Source organism: Aotus nancymaae, unplaced genomic scaffold (assembly GCF_030222135.1).
Source record: "Aotus nancymaae isolate 86718 unplaced genomic scaffold, 86718_ANA_hifiasm-v0.15.2.pri h1tg000008l, whole genome shotgun sequence".
NCBI lineage: Eukaryota > Metazoa > Chordata > Mammalia > Primates > Aotidae > Aotus > Aotus nancymaae.
The window spans coordinates 64,704,733-64,717,944 of NW_026988419.1; positions in this window are offsets into that span (position 1 = coordinate 64,704,733).

The window sequence follows — 13,212 nt, forward strand, 5'->3', positions numbered from 1 at the left end:
TCTATCTTAAAGAGGTAGAAAGCACAATATTGGTTACCAGGGTCTGGGAGATAGAGGGGAAGCAGGGATTGGTTATGGAAGCAAAGTTCTCTTCTTAACCTTAAAGGAATAAATCTGAGTGTTCTCCTTCTCAGCCTGGTGACTGGAGTTAACAATATTGTATTTTTCAAAAGAACAAGAAAGGAGAATTTTGAGTGTTCTCTCCACACAAAAATAATACCTTATGAGGGAATAGAGATCCTAAGTACCCTGATTTGATCATTACCCAACCTATACATATGAAAATGTACCCCTAATTATGCACCTTTATGTTGCAATAAAAAATTAACAGAAATAAATACATATTGCTAAAAATCACAGGGAACCATAAAAGCAATTCATATCTAAAGGAATCCTGAGAAATACAGTCAAAGTGAGGACCCACAATCCTTGATATTAAATCACACTGCCAAGCTGCAGTTATGCAGCAGATATATGGTACTTGCATAAAAACAATACCTAGAACTCTGGACAAAAACGGGGAGGACAAAACAAGATCAACACATATATGGACACAGTCAACTCACTTTGATAAAGACCACCACAGTGTGGAAGGCAGAGTTGCTCAATGAATACCTTTGAGAAAAATGATATCTGGATGCAGAAGAGAGAAACAGGACCCTGATTTTACATGATATATGAAAATCAACCCCCACACCCCCCACCACCCCCTGCAAAAAACAAACAAACAAACAAAACCCTGAAGACCAGAACAAAAGACCATAAGCCACAAAATGTTTTTAACTAAAATACAGGTTGAGCATATATTCTGGGTCACTTGAATCTCTGCTCACCTTTGCAAAGAGAAAAAGAAACAAACACCCTGGAAGAAAAACCTCATTGACAATTCAATGCTTTGTCACTGATATGTATTTTCTTATATGGGTGACCAAAATTACATGCATAAAATGCAAAAGTAAACATGGACTGCATCAACCTGAAAAGTTTCTGCACAGCAAAGAAACTACTTTCCAAATAACAAAAGCATCCTATAGATTAGGCAAAAATTTCAGGTAATCATGTAATTCATGAGTTGTCATCTAAGGTGTACCCAAAAAACACTACAAAGTAGCAAAAGAATCTAATATTTCGCAAAGGACCTGAACAGACAATTCTGTGACATAATATCGAACAACAGACAAAAGGTCCTCAAAATTAACGATCCAACAGTTAACTGCGTGTGGTTTAATTGAAAACCACAGAGATAATCTCACACTTATTGAATATTCCTAGAATATTTTTAAAAAATAGAAAAGGCCAGGCTCGGTGGCTCACGCCAGTAATCCCAGAACTTTGGGAGTCCGAGGCAGCAGATCACCTGAGGTCAAGTGTTTGAGACCAGCCTGATCAATATGGAGAAACCCCGTCTTTACTACTGATACAAAAATTAGCCTGGCGTGGTGGCGAGCCCCTCCTGAGTAGTCCCAGCTACTCAGGAGGATGAAACAGGAAAATAGCTTGAACCCAAGAGTGCAGGTTGCAGTTGGGCCAGATAGCACCACTGCACTCCAGCCTGGGCAGAGCGAGATTGTCTCCAAAGAAAAAAGAAAAAAAAAAAAAGAAACGCGGGTATGGTTTTGGAGAAAAGGGAATTCATACACTGTAGATGAAAATGAAAATCAGAATACATACCATGGAAAACAGGTAAATACCTGGAAACTCCTCAGAGAATTGACACGCCATATGTCCCCTGCTCTGTGGTGCTCTAGGGAGGTCTTTCTAAAGGTCCTTAGACATCAAAATAACCCTGGACCTCAGCTCAGAAGCCCGTGGGGCTCGGAGGGTCCCAGGTCCTGCGCTTCACCGCGGCCTCTGGGCCAGGCGCTCCTATACGCTGGACACGGGTCACACACCGTTCCCGGCCAGGGTGTGGACGCTGGGGCGGCCAAGACCCCACAACCGCCGCCACTCAGACTACGGGGGCCCAGATGCCCACAAGGAGTCAGGGCCCAAAACTGAGCGGCGGGGAAGGAGCAGGGAAGCCCGGAGGGTTCCTGGTGGGGTCCATGCCCTGCCACTTACCGCGGAGACCTGCCTCCTGCTCCACCATTGCATGGAAGCCACCACGGCTTCTCTGAAGCTCGCTGGGACTGCGCCGCCACTTCCGGACTCGCCGCTTCTGCTCGCTGGGACGCCGACTCCTCTTCTGCTCACTAGGACTACGCCGCCGCCTTTGGCCGCCTCTTCTGCTCGCTGGGACGCCGACTCCTCTTCTGCTCACTAGGACTACGCCGCCGCCTCTGGCCGCCTCTTCTGCTCGCTGGGACCGCGCCGCCTCTTTTGCTCGCTGGGACCGCGCTGCGTCTTCTGCTCGCTGGGACTGTGCCACCGCCTCTGGCCGCCGCTTTCGCTCGCTCGGACCACATCGCCGCAGCTTCTACTCGCTTCAACGACGCCGCGGCTTCTGCCGGGCCCCAGCGGGAAGCGCTCTCTCGGCTTCCATAGAGGCGCCCACGCTGGCAGCGTCCCTAGCAACAGGCTGAAGCACCACACCCTCTTAAAGGGCCACGGCTCGGACTGCACAGAAGCAGCTTCACGTTGTGGCGCAGGCTGAGCCTCTACCCAGCCCCAGCGGTGGACGAAAGGCCCCAGTCTCTCCTCCCGGCTCTAGGGCCCTAGAGGTGGCAGGAGTGGAGCCCTGTGACCCCAGCCCTGAGATCAGCTCCCTTTGCCTCGGGAGCTTCCAGGATCTGCCCCTGCCCTCCTCTGGACCTCAGCTTCAAGATCCGGAAAGAAAGCGGCCTGGCCGGAGCTCTGGGGTCCCTCAAGTGCAGCACCTCAGGATGCAGGACGGGCTCCCTCTTTCCTCTGCAGAGGGGGCCCTTAGAACCATGGAAAGCTGGGGGCTGAAGGGACAGTCCCGAGAGCAGCAGGGCCTCCCCGGCCTCCCTGTCCACATCCATCCTGTGGGAGCCTGGGACCCCGCTAGGGCCCAGACACCATGGCCTCACTAGGGCTGCCTGGGTCACCGGCTCCCCAGGAGGCAGGCAGGGGCCCTGGAGTCCAGCGCTGCCACACCTCAACTCCATCCTAGGTCAGCACCCGGAGGGACCCTGCGGACTAGACCCAGCCAGCCTTTTCCCAGGGAGAGGGACCTGCATCGCATCTGTCTCTGTGACACCCATGGGAGGGCCGTGCTGACCTCTCTCGGGGCTCTGGGGTGAGGTGGGGGAATCCCAGCCACCTGGCCATCATGCTGAAGCCTCGTCTCTACTACAAACACAAAAATTAACTAGGCATGGTGGCACCCACCTGTAATCCCAGCTACTGGAGGGGCTGAGGCAGGAGAACTGCTTGAACCCTAAGAGGAGGTTGCAGATTCGGTTCACTGCAGTCTCTGCCTCCCAGGCTCAAGCAATTCTCCTGCCTCAGCTTCCCGAGTAGCTGGGATTACAGGCACCTGCCACCATGAGCGGCTAATGTTCGTATTTTTAGTAAAGACAGGGTTTCACCATGTTGCCCAGGCTGGTTCAAACTCCTGACCTTGTGATCTGCCATCTCGGCCTCCCAAAATGTTGAGATTACAGGTGTGAGCCACCTTGCCTGGCCGGGTCAGGAGTTCAAAACCAGCCTGACCAACATGCAGAAACCACGTCTCTACTAAAAATATAAAAATTAGCCCACTGCCCAGGTCCTCGTCGGGACAAGTGACAGTGGTAGGGGCGTTGTGAGAAAAAGGGCCCACAGTGCTGGGCTGGCTGTTAGCCCCTGGGCAGCCCTGGCAGCTCTGGGTAGGTGGGTCAAAATGGGGTTTTGCAGGAGGGGTGGCATTGGATCCAAAACAATCCCTCTGCGGCAAGGCAGAGGACCGGATCAGGACCGTGGGCGCTGGGCCCCATCACCCCGGAGCACACCCCATCCTTAGCGGGCTGATGTGGTGGGTGCTCAGGAACTCAAGTGCTGGGGGGAAGACTTAGAGCCTCTGCAGAAGGGAGGCCTGGAGAGCGCCGAGACTGGGCCTGGGACAGAGGTCTCTGGCACCCCCATGCGGCAGCAGGTCCAGCGCTGGCCTGGCCACCAGCAATGGTGGGAGGATGGATGAAGCCAACCTAAGGCGCAGGACAGTGGCCGGAAGTGCTCCAGCCTAGAGGAGGAGAACAGCCCAGCCCCTCAGGGGGCAAGCAGCCCGTGGGTCACCAATCTGAGTCCCTTGGCCCCAGGGTGGCGGTGATGCCTGGAGTCCGGCGGCCATGGCTGGGTTGGGTTCTTGTGGCAGCCAGGAGCCACTGCCGGTTTCTAGGGCCACACCACCCTGAACATGCTCCAACGCGCCAGATTGTGTCTGATCCCTGAAGCTAAGCAGAGTTGAGCCTGGTTAGTACTTATATGGGAGATTGCCTGGGAATACCAGGTGCTGTAGGCTTTTGGCTTCCCTCTCCCTCCCTTTTTCCCATGCTTTCCAACCTACCCCTGACTCTGCTCTGCCTTTTCCATCGCAGTTGCCCCTCGCTGCAGACTGAAACTTCCTGGTGGGGGTCCGGGGCTACAGCTGCACCAGGCAGCAGCATCCCACCTCTTCCACGTCCTCGATGCCCCACCAGGAGCCTGTCCTTAATGGGGCGGGGCGGGCCAAGACCCGACACGAAGGCACAAGCATGAGTGTCCTGCCATTCTGGGTGTCTTCCTGCTCTCGGGACACTCAGCAATTCAATTCACTCATCTGTGCCATGACAACCATCCGAGCCAGGTGAAGGGGCAGGTAGGGGCAGAGGGTCCAACAGACGTGTGCACTCGTGTGCCCCTGTGCATCTATGTGTGTTGGGGGGTGGGTCTGCTCATGGTTGTGGTGGGGTGTGTCTGGGTGTCCATCAGCCCCTCTCTCCTGGGATCAGGCTCTAGTGCTAGCGCCACAAAAAGCAGGGCCCGGCCATCCAGGTGCCCAGGGGCTGGGTTCTCCTAGAGATAAACGACAGTGGTGGGGGCGTTGTGAGAAAAAGGGCCTGTGGAGCCGGGCAGGCTGTTCCCCCTGGGCAGCCCTGGCAGATCTAGGTGAATGGGGCAAAAGAGGGCCTTGCAGGAGGGGTGGGGAGGGATCCAAACCAATCCTTCCGTGGCAAGGCAGGAGACCGGAGGGGATCCAAGACCCGTGAGCCCTGAGCCCTGAAGCCTCAGAGCACAACCCTTCCTGAGCGCCCCATGTGGTGGAAGCTCAGGAGCTCGGGAGCGGGAAGAAGGCCTGGAGGGTCAATGGACAAAAAGCCTCCCGGAGAGACCAGAGCCTGGGCAGGAGATGGAGGCCTTTTGGCATCTTGGCGTGACAACAGGCTGTGCAGCGGTGGCCCCCTGCTCTTTCTGCCTGCCGGTGACCACAGGAGGCTCCTAGAGGTTGCCAGAAGGTGCAGTGGGGTGCTGGTAGTGCTCAGGTTGTAGAAGGGGAGAGTAGCCCAACCGCAGGGAGAGCTGGAAGGTCCCTGATGCGAGCCGTGAGGCCCTGGGGTGGCAGTGACGCTTGGAGTAAGGTGGGCATAGCCATGCGGGGCTCTTGTGGCTGCCAGGGTCCACTGCCGGTGTCTCCGGTCAGACTACCCTAAAGGTGCTGGGTCTTCTCTGATCTCGGAAGCTAAGCAGTGTTCGGCCTGATTAGTACTTGGCGTGCGAGACCACCTGGGAAAACCGGGTGCTGTTGGATTTTGGCTTCCTGCTGCCTCCCTCCTTTCCCCTTTCGTCCTCTTGCTTCCAACTGCCCCCTGACTCTGCTACCCCTTTTCCGCCCACCTGCTCCCCCGCCTCAGCCCAGGACCTCTTAATGGGGGTCCGCCGCTAACTGGCCACCAGGCAGCAGCATCCAACTTCTTCCGCCTTGCCATAGCCCCAGCAGAAGTTCAGCACCAGCCCGGACGTGGAAGGGCAGGCCGGGACCCGACGCAGAAAGTGCAGGCATGGATTCCCAGCCATTCCTGGTGTCTACCTGCTCCTGGGATGCCCAGGCAATTCAATTCACTCATCTGGCACCGCTGCAACCATTCAAGCTGGGTAAAGGGGCAGGCAAGGGCAGCAGTTTCCACAGATGCCAGCCAAGACCTCTGCTCCAGAACGCCTGGGCTGCTTTCCCCTGGGAAAGATCATTGCCTTCACCAGCCACCATGAAAACCCTCCCTGTGCACCCGAATTCCCATTGCCACTGGCTTCATGTAAACTTCAGTCTCGAAGACACGAGAGACACCTAGGCCTCGGGACCCGTGGTCATGCTCTGTGCCATGGCTCTCACGAGAAGGACCAGCACACTCTACAAATCTCGGTGCCCACTGCACCAAGAGGGCAAGGAGGAGCCAACAAAGCAAGGACCTATAAAACGCACCACCAAAGCAACCAGCCAATCCAAGAAAAAACATGTCTCAGGGCTCCCTGGGTCCTCCCTTGTGGGTGGCCCTGCCACCCAGTTCTGGCCCGGCCCAAGCACCTTCCACCCTACCCAGCCTGCTCAAAGGGGCCCTGTCTACCAAAGCAGAGTGCTCCCTCTCCAAGGCTCTATGCTCTCGCTCTCTAGCTCCTCACCCTCTCTCTTTTTCTTCCGTCTCCATATGGCGCACTCTCTGTCGCATCTCCCTCTCTCCCTTCCCTCTCTCTCTTTCTCTATCACTGTCTCTCTCTCCCTCCATTTCTATCTCTCCATCCCTCTCTCCCTTACTCTCTTTCAAGCTTTGTCTGTGTCTTTGTCTTTGTGTCTGTGTGTGCGCCTGTGTGTGTCTGTGTGGGGGGGAGGAGGGTTTGCTTGTGGTGGGGGTGGGGGGTGGGGGGTGTCTGGATGCCCATCAGTCCCCTTTTCCCAGAATCAGGCTGCCAGCTCTATTGCCAGAGTGGGTGTCAAAGTTGCGGTGATAGTCTCACACATGCAGGTGTGTGGATCTTGTTAATTTTCATGTAGGAAATGAGAGTGAAACCACAGAGAATGATTACTGTTTCCCTGCAGCACAGGGAGTTTCCAATATGGCCTATTTGGAAACTGGAAAAGGGAGCACTGGCACGATGCTGATTTTCCACGCTTCCCTGGAAGTCTCTGTGTCCCCACAGAGCTCGGGAAATAGTCCACAGGATCGCTTCTTCTCTCCTTCCCTCCCTCCTTCCCTTTCTCCTTCCCTCTCTCCCTCTTTGCTTCCCTTCCTATCTCAGTTCTTCCCTCCCTCACTTCCTCACTTTCTCCCTCCCTCTCTTCCTCCTTCCCTCCCTCAGACCCCACTTTTTCTTCCTCCCTCTCTCCCTCCCAAGGTCCCTCTATTCATCTGTCCTTTCCTCTCTCCATCCCTCCCTCCCTCTCTGTCTCCGTTCCTTTCCCCATCTCTGCCTGCCTTCCCTCCCTCCTGGAAAGGGCTGCACCCAGGTTTGCGCGGAGTCTCAGGGTCTACGTTTTGCTGCCAGGCACTTCACAGTGATGGTGAGTAGACTGGCGGGACACTGCGGGGTGAGTGACGGTGGAGAGGGAAGGCAGAGAAGGTGAGCTGCGGAAAGGAGAGCAAGCCTGGCTGCTGCCCGGGCTTGTTGTTTCACGGGACTGAAGTCTCCGCCCACCCCACTGAAGAACGCAGCGGAAAAGGGGATAGCTATAGTCCCAGCTACTCAAGAGGCTGAGGCAAAAGAATCACTTGAGCCCGGGAGGAGGAGGTTGCAGTGAGCCAAGATCAAACCACTGCACTCCTGCCTGGCAACAGAGTGGGACTCCGTCTCAAAAAATAATTTAAAATTTAGTCATGTGTGGTAGCACATGCCTGTAGTCCCAGCTACTCAGGAGGCTCAGGCAGGAGGATCGCTTGATCCCAGGAGGTTAAGGCTGCAGTGAGCTGAGATTGCATCACTGTACTCCAGCCTGGGATACAGGAGACCCATCTCAAAAATAAAAATAAAAAGTTAGTAAAAGACATTGGACACCCAGTTAGATGAAGAAAAAAAAAACAGCCAAACTGTCCCTTTTTAATCCTGCCCTATAAGTATAGAGGGTACAGTTCCACCTAGAGGCAGGGCTCTACCTCCAGCTTCCTCTAACCCGCTCACCCCATCCTGTCACCAAGGCAGGGGCTCCAAGAGCCAGCTGAGAATCTCACTGGAGACAAGACCGAATGCCTGTGGCCACACCCTTCCCAGCCCAGCAGCCCCAGGGCTGTGAGTTTTGCACTAAATCCCAGCTCACCCCACAGAAGGACCCTGGCTGCACACGGTCCTCTCAGTGGAGTGATTTCGTGATGCTGTGACGTTTTTCAGAAGGTTTGATTTTAACTCTGTTCCCACTCTTTGCTCTAGGACTTATAATCCTATAAATTAATCCTGAGTTAATTATCCCAAATGCAAAGATTTTCATGCAAATATGTTTCCCCAAAGTTTTCACTTGGTATATCCAGGGACACCCACACCCACACAAACAAGGAAAATGTGCAGGGAACCCAATGCACAGCAGAGGCTGATTCCAGCACTGGACCGGGCGACCTCGGGGCACAGACAGTGCAGCCCGGGATGGAAACTCCAGACCATGCAACCCAGGGCGGGGTCCATGCCTGACTCTGCTTCCCTCTCCTTTTCTGTATTTCCTTTCTTTCTTTCTTTTTTTTTTTTTGAGATTGAGTTTTGCTCTGTTACCCAGGCTGGAGAACAGTGGCACAATCTTGGCTCACTGAAGCCTCCGTCTCCCAGGTTCAAGCTATTCTCTTGCCTCAGCCTCCTGATCAGCTGGGACCACAGGTACCCACCACCACGCCCAGCTAATTTTTGTGTTTTTAGTAAAGATGAGGTTTCACCATGTTGGCCAGGATGGTCTCAAATGCCTGACCTTGTGATTCCCCCGCCTCTGTCTCCCAAAGTGCTGGGATTACAGGCGTGAGCCACCGCACCTCCCCACTTTTTCTGTATTTTGGAAATCACCTAAGGTAAGTATTACTTTTACAATTTGGAAAGAAAAAACAGAAACCTCATCCTTTAAAAACAAAACCAGGCCAGGCATGGTGGCTCACTCCTGTAATCCCAACACTCTGAGAACCAGAGAGGTGGGAGGATTGCCTGAGGCCAGGAGTTTGAGACAAGCCTGGGCAACATTGAAGACCTCATCTCTACCAAAAAATGTCAAATATGAGCCAGAAGTGGTGGCACCTGCCTGACATCACAGCCACTTGAAAGACTGAGGTGGGAAGATGGCTTGAGTCCAGGAGTTCAAGAATGCAGTGAGCTAGGATTGCACCACTGCACTACAGCCTGAGTGACAGAGCAACACTCATTTCTAAAAAAACTTTTAAAATAAAAATTAGAGCAAAACAAAAAGCAAAACCAACCATTTGACACAGCTGCTCCACCCAGGACAGGAAAGCCAGCCCCAGGCTCGGGCAAAACGGTTGTTCCAGGAAGCACAGGGTTTCATGCAGCCTTCCAGGGAGAAGTGAGGGAGCTGCCGGCCTCTTCCCTGGAGGGGCTGGGGAAGCAGATCTGAGGCCTGGCCATGGGAAATCCCATCTGCCCTTTGTCCAGGCTTCTGGAAGGTAGCATGTCCCCGCTCCATGTGGAGGATGGGGTTTAGGAAAATGAGCTGTCTCCTCTCAGCTCAGGCTGTGCCTGTGCATCACGTACTAGGAACCCTCAGAGAACCCTCAAACTCAGGTTTCTCCATTTCTCTCCTGGCTGACTAGGGCCAGAGGCTGTGGGAGTGGGTGGGTAGGTGGAGAAGGAGCCCAGCTCTGCATGGCTGGCATGTGCAGGGCAGGGTAGGAAGTGGTGGGCAGAGACCAGAATGGCAATTGGGGTGAGGCCAAGGACCTCAGAAGTTCAGTCTTTATGCAGCAGGAGCCACTACAGGGTGTGGAGCAGGGGTGAGATGAAGGCAGTGTGGAGAATCCCAAGAAGATATGGCAGAGGAATTGTCTGGCCATGCTTGGAGCTGGGGAGCCCGGAGCTGCCAAACCTCTGTGACAGCGCAGACTACAGACAGGCAGGCCTGAACAGACAGCAGCAGGGATGGAGGACAGGGCAGAGCTCTGGGACCAGGAGGGTTGGGGGGATCCCAAGGGAGACACCTGCAGTGATCCCCAGGTTTCTGATCCCAGGAGTTTGAGACCAGCCTGGGTAACATAGTGAGACCCCACCTCTACAAAACACACACACACACACACACATCTTTTTTAAATTAGCCTAATGTGGTAGCATATGTCTGCAGTCCCAGATACTCTAGAGGCTGGGCTGGGAAGGTTGCTTGGGCCCAGGAGGCAGAGGTTGCAATGAGCCATGATCACTACTGTACTGCAACCTGGACAATAGTTCAAGACCTTATCTCAAAAACAAAGGTGGGGCTGGTGGCTCACACCTGTAATCCCAGCACTTTGGGAGGCTGAGGCAGGCTGATCATTTGAGCCAGGAGTTTGAGATCAGCCTGGCCAACATGGTGAAACCTTGTCTCTACTAAAAATATAAAAATTAGCCGGGCATGGTGGTTCATGCCTGTAATGTCAGCTACTCAGGAGGATGAGGTGGGAGAATGGCTTGACTCCAAGATTTCTAAGCTACAGTGAGCTATGATAGCACCACTGCACTCCAGCCTGGGTGACAGGGCAAGACCCTGTCTCTAAGCACGTGCATGCTCATGCACACACACACACACACACACACGCTCAAACTTTCCTGGCTTCACTGAGCAAAATGGTGATGGTAATTCTACTGCTCCTGGCTGTGAGAAGGCCCCACATGGGAATGTGTGAACAGGGCCTCACACTGGGCATAGGGATGCCAAGTGCCCTCTCACTTAACAGCAGTGATGATGGGGTGACTGCTCATGCTGACATCACTGGCTGAGCTGCTGTCCACTCCTGACATCGGGTCTCATATCGCTCAGAGTGCATCTCTGTCCCTTCATGCATGGGGTGGTGAGGGGATGCTGGGTGGGAGGTGCAGACTTGGCACCCAGCTGGGGATCAAGGACCCTGAGCACCTGGTTCCCCTCCAGTTCTGGCTGAGCCCTGGCAGCTTATCTGGGCTCATGTGTGTGGTGCAGAAGTATTTATTTGCTCTCAGGCAGGTATCTGAAAAGTGTGGGGGCTGGGTGTCAGGAGACAGTGGGAGGAGACCAGCTCTGGGGCAGTGCCAATCCCTGGGGCCAGGCAGCACAGGGGGGCTGTCTCCAGGAACCTGTCTCCAAGAACCTTTCCCTTGCCAGACATAAACATGCCTTCTCAGAACAACACAGGTGAGGAACATCAGGCCTTTTCCTGTCAGGAAAAGGTGATATAGGGAAAAAGCCCATTACTCGTGGGTGATCTAATCCTGGAGTGCTGGCTCATGGGTTCTCCATCCCTGCCAGCTCACTCCCTGACCTCTACCCTCTCAGGCCCCTGCAGCCGCTGAGCCAACAAGGGTGAGGACAGGTGACCCAGGGCAGGCTACACCCTGCCGTGGGCTGGGGAACAGCCCACCTGCTACATAAAACCTGAGCATTGGCACCGCCTATTCCTGGGCCTCAGTTTCCCCATCTGTCAGTGTAGAACCTGGGCTAGAAGTTGTCCAAGGGACCTGTCATCCCTAGCCCCAGATGAAAGGACCACCTCGCCTCCTCCATCCCTGGCATCTGGCCTCCCCACCTGCCCTGACCTACTCCAAAGCATTCATTATACTCACCCATTATAGTCACCTGGCCCCGCCCCACCCCAAATGCCCTCTGGCTCTCCCCATGTCCTTTTTTTTTTTTTGGAGACCGAGTCTCATTCTGTCCCCTAGGCTGGAGTGCAGTGGTGTGATGTCAGCGCACTGCAAACCCCATCTCCCAGGTTCAAGCAATTCTCCTGCCTCAGCCTCCCGAGTAGCTGGAATTACAGGTGCCCACCACCATGCCTGTTTAATTTTTGTATTTTTAGTAGAGATGGGGTTTCACCATGTTGGCTGGGCTGGTCTCAAACTCCTGGCCTCAAGTGATCTGCCTGCCTCAGCCTCCCAAAGTGCTGGGATCACAAGTGCGATCCACCATGCCCAGCTTGTTCTTGCTTTAAACACTGATGCCACATCCTCCAGAATGCTTTCATCCTCTATTCCCATTCCAGAGGCTCCCCTAGTCCCAGTCTTCAGCCTACCACACCCCTATTCCTTGTCCCCATCTTTTACATGCTGTGGGACACTGAGTAAGTGCACATTTCACCACACCTGTTGGGAAGCAGACCCGGAGTGGGGTGAATCAGGCCCACTACTTGCCCTGAAGCTTCTGGGTGGGGAAAGAGAAGCTGAAGTTTATAAACAGTGACAAAAGATGGGTGCCATGGCTCACACCTGTAATCCCAGCACTTTGGGAGGCCAAGGCAGGTGGATCACCTGAAGTCAGGAGTTCGAGCCCAGCCTGACCAACATGGAGAAATCCCATCTCTACTAAAAGTAACAAAAAACTTAGCTGGGCGTGGTGGTGCATGCCTGTAATCCCAGCTACTTGGGAGGCTGAGGCAGGAGAATCACTTGAACCTGGAAGGCAGAGACTGTGGTGAGCTGAGATCGAACCACTGCACTCCAGCCTGGGCAACAAGAGCAAAAATCTGTATCCAAAAAAAAAAAAAAATTAACTGTGACCAAAGATCATTAGCTCCTCACCTGGGGAGTGACCAGGTGTGGGCACATCCAGGATGGATGGCTGGCATCAGCCCAGGGGCACTGGCCCTGAAGGCTGGGTGGCCATTCAGCAGGGAGACTGGGGCTGGGAGCAGCTTGGGCAAAGACTGGAGGCAGGAGAGTAAGGTGGGGCACCGGCTAAATCTGGGAGGCTCAGAGGCAGGTGGATCACTTAAGCTCAGGAGTTTGAGACCAGCCTGGCTAACAGTGAAACCCTATCTCTACTAAAAACACAAAAATTAGCTGGGTGTGGTGGCACATACGTGTAATCCCAGTTACTTGGGAGGCTGAGGCAGGAGAATAGCTTGAACCTGGCAGACAAATGTTACAGTGAGCTGAGATTGTGCCACTACACTCCAGCCTGGGCAACAAAGTGAGACTCTGTTTCAAAAAAAAAAAAAAGTGGAGGGGGTGAGGTGTGGGTAACAGCCTCCATGGGCACCGAGGAAGGAGAACTGTCCAGACTCCAGGCACAACGAGTGCCTGAAGAATATCTTGGTTTATAGTGTTATTACTCAGCGATTTCCTTTATATAATCCTTTATATATAATCATATATTAGTTTATAGAATTAGTGCCTGAAGTATAACTTACTGCTTACATGTATCTAGCTTATGTAATCAGA